Source organism: Triticum aestivum, chromosome 2B, assembly GCF_018294505.1.
Source record: "Triticum aestivum cultivar Chinese Spring chromosome 2B, IWGSC CS RefSeq v2.1, whole genome shotgun sequence".
Classification (NCBI taxonomy): domain Eukaryota; kingdom Viridiplantae; phylum Streptophyta; class Magnoliopsida; order Poales; family Poaceae; genus Triticum; species Triticum aestivum.
The window spans coordinates 777,784,251-777,798,494 of record NC_057798.1 but is presented as its reverse complement, the minus strand read 5'-3'; the positions used below and the strand labels follow the sequence as shown (position 1 = coordinate 777,798,494).

The 14,244-nt window shown below is 49.1% G+C and overlaps 1 pseudogene; it reads left to right on the top strand.

Annotated features, from left to right (window-relative positions):
- Positions 1-13,979, top strand: part of LOC123042679 (phytosulfokine receptor 1-like) — a 41,891-nt pseudogene extending 27,912 nt beyond the window's left edge.
- Positions 13,980-14,244: the final 265 nt, after the last annotated feature.

Sequence of the window (14,244 nt, the reverse complement as noted above, 5' to 3'; positions counted from 1 at the left end):
GAGAAATGAAGACTACGATTTAAATACAATCGGTCTTAGCTAGCTATCTGTTCACAATCTTCTTGCCCTTCTTTTTCGCAAACGGAGTTCTTCTGTGGAACGGACGTCCTTTAGGTAGGGTGGTCCTGCTTCTTCTTGTGGTGTGTGCTGCTACTTCATCGTCGTCGTCATGTTCGATCTTCGGGTCGCCGTACTTGTCGAAGTCTTGCTCATTGGCTACTCCATCCATTCCGATGATCTTCCTTTTGCCTCTCCTCACGACAACACGACTGGGCTTTGGCGGGTCGGTAATGAAGAAGCATTGGTCCACTTGGGAAGCCAGTACCCATGGCTCATTTTTCGCGGTGACGTTTGCGCCCGCGGTCTTGGATTTGGCTTCGGGTATAACCATGGTGGTGAAATACCGGTCTTCTTTTATGACGTTTTTGGCCCATCTGACACGGAACATCGGGACCTTCTCTCCAGCGTAGCTCAGCTCCCGGATCTCCTCGATCCTTCCGTAGTATCTGTCCTTGTCGTTACCGGTGTAGGATTCCATCGTTACCCCGGAGTTCTGATAACCATCGCTCTTCATGTCCTTGTCCTCGGTCTAGAATGTGTAGCCGTTGATATCGTACGCCTCATAGGTCATCAGGTTGTGCTCGGCGCCCTGTGACAAGGCGAATATGAGTTGTTCTTCCGCGGAAGAATCCTCATGTAAAGGGTACGACAGAAGCTTCTGCTTGAACCAACGCGTGAAACATGAGTTGTGCTCTTTGAGTATATCTCCGTCCGTCCTCTGTTGGCCTCGGTCATTGTACGTCTTCTTAATAAAGGTTTTGTGCTCTACCACCCAAGGATCGACCACGTATATGTGTTGTAGCGCGACTAGGTTTGCTCTTTCAAAGTCGGCGAGTCGACCCTCGAAGTCGACATGCATTTCGCGGCGACCCTCATGGTGACCCCGTCCAGCGAGCCTGCCGAGGTGCCTGTTGACAGGCAGACCAACGGGGTTCTCGATGCCTAGATAATTCATGCAGTAGGAGATGCACTCTTCGGTCAGAAAGCCCCTGGCTATGCTTCCCTCTGGACGTGACATGTTGCGAACGTATCCTTTGATGACACCATTCATCCTTTCGAACGGCATCATGCTGTGCAGGAACGTCGGCCCGAGTTGGATGATATCCTCCACTATATGGACCAGCAGATGCACCATAACGTCGAAGAATGCGGGCGGGAAGTACATCTCAAGCTCGCATAGTATCACCACGATCTCTTCCTGTAGCCTTCTGAGTTGCCTCACGCCAATAGACTTCCGAGAGATGACGTCGAAAAAGTTGCATAGGCCAAATAGCGTTTCACGGACGTGCGCGTCCATGATCCCATGGATTGCAACTGGAAGTATCTGCGTCATCAGCACGTGACAGTCGTGAGACTTCATCCCGCTGAACTTCTGCTTCGTTGGGTCTAGGTATCTGATTATCTTCCCCGCGTAACCGTAAGGAAGTTTTACTCCTAGGAGGCAGGTGAAAAACTGCTCGATCTCCTCCTGACTTAGAGTGAAGCACGCGGGAGGGTAGTCATTTCCGGTCTTCTTGGCCTTTTTGCCTTTGCGACGACTTTCCGTGTCCTGCTTCGCCTCATGATCATCATCATCATCATCATCATTAGCGTGAAGCTCCTGCCTGATGCCCATTGATTTCAAGTCTGCCCTTGCTTTCGGCCCATCTTTGGTCCTCTCTGGCATGTTGAGCAGGGTACCAAGCAGACTCTCACACACGTTCTTCGTGATATGCATGACATCAAGGCTGTGAGGCACACGGTGGATCTTCTAGTACGGCAAGTCCCAGAAAACAGACCTCGTTTTCCATACCTTCAGCAGCGGCTCTGGCGCCTTTCGCTTCTTTCCCGACAGTGGGCAGTCTTTCCAATTTTTCAACAGCTTGTCTATTTCCTCGCCGCTCCTCGTACACGGGCGTTTTCGGGGTTCGGTTTCACCATCGAACAGATCCTTGCGTTTCCTCCACGGGTCATCGTCGCGAAGCCACCTTCGATGTCCCATGAACACGGTTTTCGAAGACCCGGGATCTCTATCTAGCTGGCGATACGTTGTGCATCCATGCACCTTACGCATCCAGAAAATCCGTGGACTACCTGCCCCGCGAGATATCCGTAACCGAGATAGTCGTGCACCGTCGTGAGCAGTGCGGCTCTCATAGGGAAATATTCTTTCTCTGCGGCGTCCCACGTATTGGCTGGCGTTTTCCACAGCGTGTCAAGCTCCTCTTTCAGCAGCCCCAGATATAGATTGATGTCGTTCCCTGGTTGTTTTGGCCCTTCAATTAGCATACTCATGTGAATGTACTTCCTCTTCATGCACAACCAGGGGGGAAGGTTGTACATCCACACAAACACAGGCCAGGTGCTATGTGTGCTTCTCTGGCTGCCAAACGGATTGACTCCATCGGTGCTCGCGCCCAGCACGATGTTCCTTGGATCGTTCCCAAATTCTGGGTATTCGAAGTTCAACGCTTGCCACTGGCTCACATCCTTAGGGTGACTCAGCATCTTGTCTTTTTTATCTATCTCCGGATCATTTGCGTCATCTTCTCGCTTCTTCTCCTCCCTATCCGCGTGCCAACGCAGGAGCTTTGCTACCTTAGGGTCCGCGAAATACCGCTGCAGACGAGGAGTGATCGGAAAGTACCACACCGATTTTCGAGGAGCTTTCTTCCTCTTCTTCTATCGAGTGACGCCGCACACCGGACATATGGTAGACTCCGCGTGCTCATCCCGATAAATGATGCAATTGTTCATGCACACATGATATTTCACGTGCGGTAAATCCAGAGGACACACGATTTTCTTCGCCTCCTCGAAACTGGTCGGGCACTTGTTCCCCTTGGGAAGACGTTCGTGCCAGAATGACATGTTCTCGTCGAAGCATGCGTCGGTCATTTTGTGTTTTACCTTCATCTCCAGAGCCATGAGCGTTACTTTCACGCGGGTATCCTCGGGCCTGCATCCTTCATACAATGGAGTAACCGCGTCTATCTCCAGTTGATCCAGCTTGGCTTTCTCTCGGGCGGCAGCTCTTGCGTTATCCGTCCGCTTGAGAAGCAGCTCTTGAATATGAGGGTCCTGCACCCAGCCTCCATCGTCGTCTGCTCCGGCATCTTCATCTTCATGATCATTCCCTTCGTCTTGATCTTCCTCATCATCATGTACGACATCTTCTACATGATGACTGTGTACAGCATCACCGTCGTGATCATGTCCTGGAGATTCTTTGTCTTCTCGCCCGCCCTCGCCGCGGTGGTACTTGTCTTGTTGCCCTTCCTCATTTCTTGCCCGGCCCCGGCCATGGACGACTTGATAGTCATCTTCATCACCTTGCCACCGATAGCCATCCATGAAACCACGCAAGAGTAGGTGGTCCCGCACCTGCCCGGAATCTGGGTCCGCAATAAGGCTCTTCAGCTTGCATCTTCGACATGGACATCTTATCTCCATCTCGTTCTTTTGAAGCATCTCGGCCTTCGCGGAGCTCAAAACCTATTCATGATGCCTTCAGTCATCGTGCGGACCATGGTCGCCTGCGGGGTAGAGCAAAACGATATGTTAGAACCAAGAAAAAATTTGGCATGACCTTCCCTAAAAATAGGACCAAAAAGAATGCATAGTGCCAAAATTCTCGCCGAAACGGAAATGAATCAAAACATTCCGGCAAAATATTAGCAACTATCGCATATTTCAAATACCGGTACCTTCAAACACAAACATATATGCAACACCACAAACACATGCAACACCACAAACATACATAGATCTAGCTAGGCCACAAAAAGTGCATGTGCACGTTGTTGGAGCGAGCTAGGGAGAAAAAAAAGTAGATCTATATCATGAAGATAGCTTTCCCTTACTTACCTATCAAAAAAAGGTAATTTCACCACTTAATTTTGTTGAATCTATGGTGGAAATGAGGTGAGGAGGAGGAGATGGCCGAAAGCTTGGAGAAGGAGGTGGATGGAATGAAGTGGGGAAAGTGAGTGGGTAGGTGTGGGCTGTCCAAAATATCTTGTTGGTCCCAGGTTACTAATGGAGCACCATAGGAAAATGCGCCATTAGTAACCCTGGTTACTAATGGCGCATCAGCCTACGGTGCGCCATTAGTAGTTTTGCAAAAAAGTAAAAATAATAAGTATATATACTAATGGCGCATCTCCTCTGAGTGCGCCATTACTAGTTTAAACTAGTAATGGCGCACTGTGCCACGATGCGCCATTAGTAGTTTTGCAAAAAAAAGAATAAAACAAAATTTATAGTAATGGCGCACTGCCTGCTTGGTGCGCCATTAGTAGTTATAGATAGTAATGGCGCATTATGGACCCGATGCGCCATTAGTATGTATGGGAAAATGGAAAAAAAAAAATCATACTAGTGGCGCACCCTGTTTACGGTGCGCCATTAGTGTCTTCCACACTAATGGCGTATCACAAACAGGTGCGCCATTAGTATATAGTAGTGGCGCACTGCTTCCACGGTGCGCCATTAGAATCAATCCTATCTATAGCCCTTTTCCTAGTAGTGGTCTGTCTTAATGTTTTACAGGGGCTGGGGTTGGGGCCGCACTGCTACGCGTGCTCGGAACGTGCCAGGTGGTCGTGTTGTAGGTTACTCCGAGCACGCTTAGCTGTGTCCGGCCGCTTGGCAGCCGGACTCGAGAATTGCCTTAAAAGGCTGCTTTGTACTTCTGCCGCGAGAGCCGCTGTATGTTCCTCCGTTCGGAGGGAGCGTTCAGTGTTTCCGTTGACCGTGATGACTCCTCTAGGGCCTGGCATCTTGAGCTTGAGGTATGCGTAGTGCGGCACCGCGTTGAACTTTGCGAACGCGGTACGTCCGAGCAAGGCATGATAGCCGCTGCGAAACGGGACTATGTCGAAGATTAACTCCTCGCTTCGGAAGTTATCCGGGGATCCGAAGACCACTTCCAGTGTAACTAAGCCTGTACAATTGGCTTCTACACCTGGTATGACGCCTTTAAAGGTCGTCTTGGTAGGTTTAATCCTTGAGGGGTCTATGCCCATTTTGCGCACCGTGTCCTGATAAAGCAGGTTTAGGCTGCTGCCGCCGTCCATCAAGACTCTGGTGAGATGAAATCCATCGACGATTGGGTCTAGAACCAATGCGGCGAACCCACCATGGCGAATGATGGTGGGGTGGTCCCTTCGGTCAAAGGTGATCGGGCAAGAGGACCATGGATTGAACTTCGGGGCAACTGGCTCCATCGCGTATACATCCCTGAGTGCATGCTTCTGCTCCCTTTTGGGTATGTGTGTGGCATATATCATGTTCACCGTCCGCACCTGTGGGGGGAAACCCTTCTGTCCTCTATTGTTCAGCGGTCGGGTCTCTTCCTCGTCGTTGCTATGTAGCCCCTTGTCGCTGTTTTCGGCAATTAACTTGCCTGCCTGCTTGAACACCCAACAGTCCCTATTGGTGTGGTTAGCTGGCTTTTCAGGGGTGCCATGTATCTGGCACAAGCGGTCGAGAATTCGGTCCAAATTGGATGGACCCTGAGTTGTTCTTTTGAATGGCTTTTTCCGTTGACCGGGTTTAGAGCCTTGAATCCGGCATTGACTGCCGTATCCTCACTATTATCGCCGTTAATGCGGCGTTTGTTTTTGTTGCGACGCGACCTGCCACTACGGTCCTTGATATCCGGACTACCAGAATTTTTGTTGAGGTTGTTGCTGCGTGCTAGCCAGCTGTCCTCACCCGCACAGAAGCGGGTCATGAGTGATGTAAGGGCTGCCATGGATTTCGGCTTTTCCTGTCCCAGGTGCCGGGCAAGCCATTCGTCGCGGATGTTATGCTTGAAGGCCGCGAGGGCCTCGGCATCCGGACAGTCGACGATTTGGTTTTTCTTGGTTAAGAACCGTGTCCAGAATTGTCTGGCCGATTCGTCTGGCTGCTGAATTATGTGGCTTAGGTGATCTGCATCTGGTGGTCGCACGTACGTGCCTTGGAAGTTATCGAGGAATGCGGCTTCCAGGTCCTCCCAACTCCCGATTGACTCTGCTGGCAAGTTGTTAAGCCAGTGCTGGGCTGGTCCTTTAAGTTTGAGTGGGAGATATTTGATGGCGTGGAGATCGTCTCCGCGGGCCATGTGGATGTGGAGGAGATAGTCCTCGATCCAGACCGCGGGGTCTGTTGTGCCATCATAAGATTCAATATTGACGGGTTTAAACCCTTCTGGGATTTGATGATCCATTACCTCATCTGTGAAGCACAGTGGGTGTGCGGGGCCTCTGTACTGGGCGATATCGCGAAGGAGCTCAAAAGAGCTTTGTCTGTTGTGTTCGGCCCGGCCGGACTTACTGTGTCCGGGGTGACGGTAATCGTCACGTATCGTGGGGCACCCACGTGATCCGTAGATCGATCTTGATTGTCTTGCCTTATCCTCTAATATGTCTCGCAGGTCCGGAGTGTTCCCCTGTGGCCTTGTGCTTTTCGAGCGATGCCGGGCTACGGGTCTAGTGAAGGGCCTTGAGGCCTCTCTGTCGCGACCACGGGGTGGTCGATCAGCCGTATTGTCTCCTGGTGAAGCGGGATCATATGCCTCCACCTCTAATCGGGGGAGCAGCTTACGTTTGGGGTAGCTTTTGGAGGGGCGTTCGAGTTCATGCTCTTCGGCCGCGAGGACTTCGGTCCATCTGTCGGCTAGCAGATCTTGATCAGCTCTAAGCTGCTGCTGCTTTTTCTTGAGGCTGTTTGCCATGGCCATAAGCCTGCGTTTGAAACGCTCCTGTTCGACGGGATCCTCAGGCACGACGAATTCGTCGTCGTCGTCGAGGCTTGCCTCGTCTCCGGAGGGAGGCATATAGTCCTCTACCTCTTCTTCGGCCGCTCTCTCATGAGGGATGGCATCCCCCTCCTCCTGTGCTGGATCTTGCTGGAGTGGGTTGTCTTCGGCGCTATCTGGTGTATTATTGTCTCCGGTGCCGGAATCCTCATTCTTGCTATGGCGGGATTTAGAGCGGCGCCGCTGACGCCGGCGCTTGGGATGTTTCTTGGAGGGGTCATCCTCCGCTATTCCTTCGCCGTTCCCATCCTTTGGGATATCCACCATGTATATGTCGTATGAAGAGGTGGCTTTCCAGTGCCCAGTGGGCGCTGGTTCTTGGTCGTCTCCGGCATCGTCGTCCATACCGTCGATGTCCTCAGAGTCGTAATCTAGCATGTCGGTTAGATCGTCGATAGTGGCTACCAAGTGGGTGGTGGGTGGGCTCTGAATTTCTTCGTCGTCCGCATCCCAACCGTCCTGGCCGCAGTCCGGCCAGGCCTCTCCTGATAACGAGAGGTACTTTGGCAAACTCAAGATGTCGCCAAAAGGTGAGTGTTGAAAGATGTCCGCCGCGGTGAACTCCATGATCGGCGCCCAATCGGATTCGACTGGAGGGGGCGCGGGAGGTCCGAAGTCCGGCAAGGAGTCCGGCACCTCGGAGTCACGAGCTTCATGGGGGACAAGATCGGTGTTCGGCTCTATCGCCGTAGAGGTTGCAGCCCCCGAGGCGGTGTCTAGCCATCCATCCTTGGTCTGCGCAGCCGGCTCCGAGTCGAAGATTGGAGCGGGTTCGAGTGCGGCCTCCAGGGTACTGTCCGGCTGCAGAGCTAAATCATGCCCATCGTGACAGTACGGCACGCTCGGCTGTGGCTCGAATCCGTCGAGGATCAAGTCCCCGCGGATGTCAGCCATGAAGTTCAAACTTCCAAATCTGACCCGGCGGCCAGGGGCGTAGCTTTCGATCTGCTCCAGCTGGCCAAGCGAATTGGCCCGCAGTGCGAAGCCGCCGAATACGAAGATCTGTCTAGGAAGGAAGGTCTCACCCTGGACTGCATCGTCGTTGATGATCGAAGAAGCCATCGAGCCTATCGGTGACGACACAGAGGAACTCTCAATGAAAGCACCAATGTCGGTGTCAAAACCGGTGGATCTCGGGTAGGGGGTCCCGAACTGTGCGTCTAGGCGGATGGTAACAGGAGACGAGGGACACGATGTTTTTACCCAGGTTCGGGCCCTCTTGATGGAGGTAAAACCCTATGTCCTGCTCGATTAATATTGATGATGTGGGTTACAAGAGTAGATCTACCACGAGATCAAGGAGGCTAAACCCTAGAAGCTAGCCTATGGTATGATTGTTGTTCGTCCTATGGACTAAAGCCATCCGGTTTATATAGACACCGGAGAGGGCTAGGGTTACACAGAGTCGGTTACAATGGTAGGAGATCTACATATCCATATCGCCAAGCTTGCCTTCCACGCCAAGGAAAGTCCCATCCGGACACGGGACGAAGTCTTCAATCTTGTATCTTCATAGTCTTGGAGTCTGGCCGATGATGATTGTTCGGCTATCCGGACACCCCCTAGTCCGGGACTCCCTCACTTGTCAGCAACTAACATAGCTCTAGTGTTCAAAACCTTGGTAAAAATCTTAAAAGGAACATTAAGCATACAGATAGGTCTATACATCTGAATCTTATCAGCCCCCTGCCCTTTGGCAATCAATGTAACAACACCATAATTTAGCCTAGAGAGGTCCAATTTGCCATCAAAAAAATCATTAAACAATTGAAGTAGATCGGAGCAAATTAAATCCCAAAATACTTGGTAAAATTCAACGGGCATTCCATCGGGGCCAGCCGCTCGGTTACGTTTCATAGAGAAGACAACAAACTTGATCTCTTCCAAGGAGAATCTAGCAGTCAGCATTTTCTTATCTTTAATATCTAAACAAGTAGGAACAGGGATATTTAGGGAGATAGGTAAAAGGTCTACAGGACCAAAAAGCTCTTTATAGAACTTGGTTGCATATTCCAATAGCTCCTTATCACCCTGGATAATAACCCCATCCTGCACAAAACGAAAGATCTTGTTCTTTATTTTCCTACCGCTCGCCTTAATCATAAAATATCTAGTGATGTTATTCCCTTTCCTGAGATCTCTCTCTTTAGATCGCTGATACCATTTGATTTCCTCCTCTCTCAAAATCTTATTCAAACTACACTAAAGGTCTTTCCTAAGTTCATAGTCAGCTACTGATAACCCAGTTAGCTCACATCTCCTATCAAGATCATCTAGTTGAGAACTTAGAGTGTTTCTCTTTTTCCTATAAGCCCCCTCCACATTGAGATTCCAGCCTTTCAGTCATCTTCTCAAATTCCTCATTTTCTGCATCCAAATGCCCAAATTATCCTTGCCATTCACATTAGAATGCCAAATTTTATTAACTACAGTAGCAAGATCCTCTCTGGTTAACCAACATAATTCAAAACGAAAAGGTTTATTAGTTGTAACGGTTTTAACCCTGTTATGCATAAACAAGGCTGCATGGTCAGAGACACCTCTAACCAGTGTCCTGACAGTAACTAGTGGAAATTTTAACTCCCAAGCGGGGCTAACTAAGATCCTATCCAACTTAACAAAAAGGGGATCAATCTGGTTATTCGACCAAGTAAAATTTCGCCCAGAAAGCTCAAGCTCCTTCAGGCCCCAATGCTCAATAATAGAATTGAAAAAAAGGACCGTTTAGGAAGCTTCTTGGCCTTGTTCCTATCCTTCCTCCTCCTAATGATATTAAAATCACCACCAACAACAAAAGGATGATCATTACACCCAAGCATATGCACAAAATCAATCAAGAAATCTTCTTTGTCTCTGGAGTGAGCAGCTCCATAGACATTGACCAGATTCCATTTGAAACCCGTCCTCTTATCCATAAGAGTCATCCTAGTCAAGTATTTACTAGCTACACAAGTATCTATTTCAAATAAATCTTCTCTAACCCCCATAAGCAAGCCACCCGAAGCACCAACAGATGGCTGCCAAAGCCAAATAAAGGTGAAACGGCCGCTAACCCCAGCCAGCCAAGGGTCAGTGAACGCACTCTTTTTTGTCTCTTGAATACAAACAAATTCTAGCTTATGCTTTGAGATAGTTTCTGCAAGAAATCTTCTCTTTTCAGGTTCCCCTAATCCTCTAGCATTCCAAAAAATACCAGCCATAAAAAAACTTTATATATAATCAGGTATCATTACCAACACTACAACGAACCTTTGGTTTAACACTGAACGCACCAGTGCAAACCTTCCTTTTAGGTTTAAACAAAGAAGATAACATCAATATTTCCTCTCTTAGATCCTCATCCCCTTCGGAATCAGAAGCTAAGTTCTTAGTAGCATCAGGGTCAAAACTATCCAGTTTTGACTCAGTATCATTATCTTTTCTATCCTCTTTCCTTAATCTGGCAGTAAATAAATCACTTCTAGACTTTTCTAATTCCTTAATCATAGAAATAGATCGCTCTATTTCCTTAGGACTCCTACCTAAGCTAGCACCAATAGAACTAGTAATATGGGAAATAAAGCTAGGTATAGTATTTAAAACAGTAGGTACTGTGGTCTCACCTGGGGTTATCTCGAGGTTTTTCTTTCTAGCCATCTCCGTAGCTTTATCCATAGTTTGTCCTTCATCTTTCTTCTTGTTCCTGTCGCTACTTCTTCTTGCTGCCTCATCGGAAGCAGCTTTGTCCTTGGCCTTTTGAACTCTAGCAGCAGCCTCGACGAGTTTCATTTTGGTAGCATCAACTCCCCCGCCAATATCAGGTAATGGGTTTTGAGGCTTGGCCGGTTAGCAAGGCTGCGGAAGCTTGACCTCAGTATGAACATGCTCTTTGGTGTTTTCCAAGTGAGTGAAGGTGGCTACTTGGCGATTGAGGTGGTGAATGTCTCCTTCAACAAATTCACCGGATCGACCCTCTGTTCCCCGGTGCAATGAACCTGACAGTTCTTGATATTTCTAGCAATGCCTTCTCTGGTGGATTCAGTACCATGGCGCTCTGTATTACGCCGGTAAAGGCCCTGCGATTTTCCAGTAATGGGTTCAATGGTGAGATCCTTGCAGGCTTTGGCCAGTGCAGGATGCTCGCTGAGCTCTCTATTGATGGAAGTGGCCTCACGACGTGTATACTTTATCAAAGCTGAGGAGGCTGAGCTTACGGGAAAATCAGCTCTCTGGTGGTCTCAGCGAGCACCTGGGTAACTTCTCTCAGCTTATGCATATTGACCTGTCATACAACATGTTCACTGGCATCATCCCTGATGTGTTTGGGGGTTTGAGGAGGCTGGAGTTCTTAAACTTGGCCTCAAATTCATTCAGTGGCACATTTCCTGCTTCCTTGTCGAGCTGCCCAGTGCTGAGGGTTATCAACCTAAGGAACAACTCGCTGTCGGGTAAGATTGCCATTGACTTTAACTTACTGCCAAGGCTGAACATTCTGGATGTAGGGAGCAACATGCTGAGTGGTGTTGTACCTCCCAGTCTCATGTGGTGCACCGAGTTGAAGACGCTGAACTTTGCAACGAACAAGCTTGAGGGGAAGATACCAGAGAGTTATAAGAATTTGCGGTCCCTGTCGCACCTCTCGCTTGTTGACAATAGCTTCACCAACTTGTCATCGGCATTACGAGGAGTATATAGCAAAAAACTACCACATTACGGGCTATCGCTACAAAAAACTACCACTTTTTTTAATTTTTTGAAAGACTACCACAAAATTGGTTGGCAGTTCCAAAAAACCCTAATGGTTGAGCAGTTAAGTTTAAGCTATATTATGACAGCTCGGGCCCATTCGTCAGGTTGACCGTTAGGTTTAAACGTTAGATTGACCGTTGACAGGTTATGACAGGTGGGGCCCAAATATTTTTAAAGAAACAATCAGGTCCCTGTTATATTTTTTAAAAAGCAATCGGGTCCCTGTAAAAAATATAAAAAGCAATCAGGTCCTTGCCAGCAAGCTCGTCGCCGGAGCCGATGTGCTGGTCTGCCGACGTTGCTCGGCCGTGGCTACGGTGGCCATGGCCGCCGGCAAGCAGCAGCTGCTCGCATCTGGCGCCGCCTAGGCTGCTGCTCACGGGCGCATCTGGCACCGCACGGGCTGCTGGCCGCCAGAGCCACTCCCTGGTGCCGCTCACCCGCTCGGGCTGTTAGTTGCCGGTGCTCGCCATGGTGCTGCTCGCGAGAGACTCCCCATGGCGTGGACTGAGCAGGCAGGCGGCGGCGCGAGCCTCCCCATGGCGCGGCCGACTGTGGCTGCTCCTGCTCCTGCTGAACGTCGTGTCGGCTACTTCTGTCGTGCTCCGGCGGAACGGGGAGTGGCCGGAGGGAGCCCGTCGTGGCGGCTGCTGCACGCGGCCGGAGTTCCTTCTCTTGCTGAACGTTGCCACGGGGAGCGACCGGAGGGAACCCGTCGTGCCGGCTGCTGCGCGCGGCCTGAGCTGCTGCTCTCGCTCTTCCGCCGCTGCTGTAGGAGGCCTCAGGCAGCGGCCCACGGCGGCGGCGGCGCTGGCTGTAAGTCGCTTGTGAGGGAGAGATAAGGGAAGGTCAGGGAAAGAAGAAAGAGAAGGGGAAGGAAGAGAGAGCTGACATGTGGGACCCACATGTCATTTAACGGTCAAACAAACAGTCAACAGACAGTTTATTTAGGAGCGGGCCCGATATGTCATAAACCGGATCAATTTTAAATCACATGGTCATTTGGGTTTTTTGAAACTGCCAACCAATTTTGTGGTAGTCTTTCGAAAAATTAAAAAAAGTGGTAGTTTTTTGTAGCGATAGCCCGTAATGTGGTAGTTTTTTGCTATATACTCCATTACGAGTCTTGCAGTATCTGCCCAAACTTACGAGCTTGGTGCTCACCAAGAATTTACATGGTGGTGGGACCTTGCCAATGGATGGCATCAGTGGTTCAAGAGCATCCAGGTGCTTGTCTTGGCAAACTGTGTGCTCTCCGGCATGATTCCGCCTTGGCTGGAACAATTGGAGAGTCTCGGAGTTCTAGACCTTTCATGGAACAAGTTGAATGGAAAGATCCCGCTATGGTTGGGCAATCTGAATAATCTCTTCTTTGTCGATCTGTCAAACAACTTATTTAGTGGGGAGCTTCCTGAGAGCTTTACACAGATAAAGAGTTTAATTTCAAGTAATAGTTCGAGTGAGCATGCATCAATAGAGGACTTCCCGTTATTATTCAAGAATAATTCAGCTGACAAAGGTTTGCAGTACAAACATGTCAGCAGCTTCCAGCCGTCGCTGATACTCTCCAGTAACTTGCTTGTTGGGCCTGTGTTGTGTGGGCTTGGCCATCTTGTGAATCTTCATGTACTGGACTTGAGCTGGAACAACTTCTCAGGGGGCATTCCTGATGAGTTGTCAAACATGTCGAGCTTGGAAGCTCTAAATTTGTCCCACAATGATCTCAGTGGGAGCATACCAGCATCTCTAACAAAGTTGTCATTTCTGTCCAAGTTTGATGTCTCTTACAACAACTTGGCTGGAGATATACCAGCAGGGGGGCAATTTTCCACATTTGTGGGCAATTCTGCACTCTGCCTTCTTCAGAATGCCTCCTGCACTGAAGAGGCTCCATTTGTGAAAACAGGAAATGAGCAGCATCGTGGTATGGATACTGCAATGCCTGTGATGACATACATGACCGTGGAAGTGGGATTCGCTTTTGGGCTTTTAATGGTCTGGAACGCACTGTTCTTCATAAGGGCTTGGAGGGTTGCATATTTTCAGACGATTGATAGGTTCTTTGATATGATTTATGTCATGATAATGGTGAAGGTGAACAAGCTCAGAAGAAAATGGGAGTACAAAGTTCATCCTTAAAGAGTCAGACATGGCTTGTGTGCAGATGTTCTGTAACTCGTATGTTTTTTCTTCCTTGGTCCTTGCTTCCGCTTAAGGTGTCATTAGCTGGATAGATGATTTAGCAGTAGGGGTCCTGTGGTTAGATTTTGAGTTTCCTTTATGTTGCGGACAATATTGTTTGTGATATGCATTTATAGAATAAATTTTAAAACTGTATGGCGGATGCTAATCTGAAGACTGTTTGCTGTGTGGAGCAGTAAAATCTGCTTTCCCCTTTCTCTGTTCGTTTGGGCATTTGATCAAAGACGATGCAGGTACCGTTTTTGGGGTTTCCCCCTGAAATCTCTCTTTCCACTTTCTCTTTACTATCTCTGGAATGATTGGCTTCGGTGGCTCCAAAAAACACATGAATCTTTTTTTTCTCTCTCTGCAAAATTGTTCAAGCCTTGCTTTACTCTGTTTTGACTGTTGTCTTGCCTAGTCCTAGCATTTTTTGAGGTTACCTCATTGTATGTCAGCAAGGGTTTCGGTCCAAGCTGGCAACTTCTCGA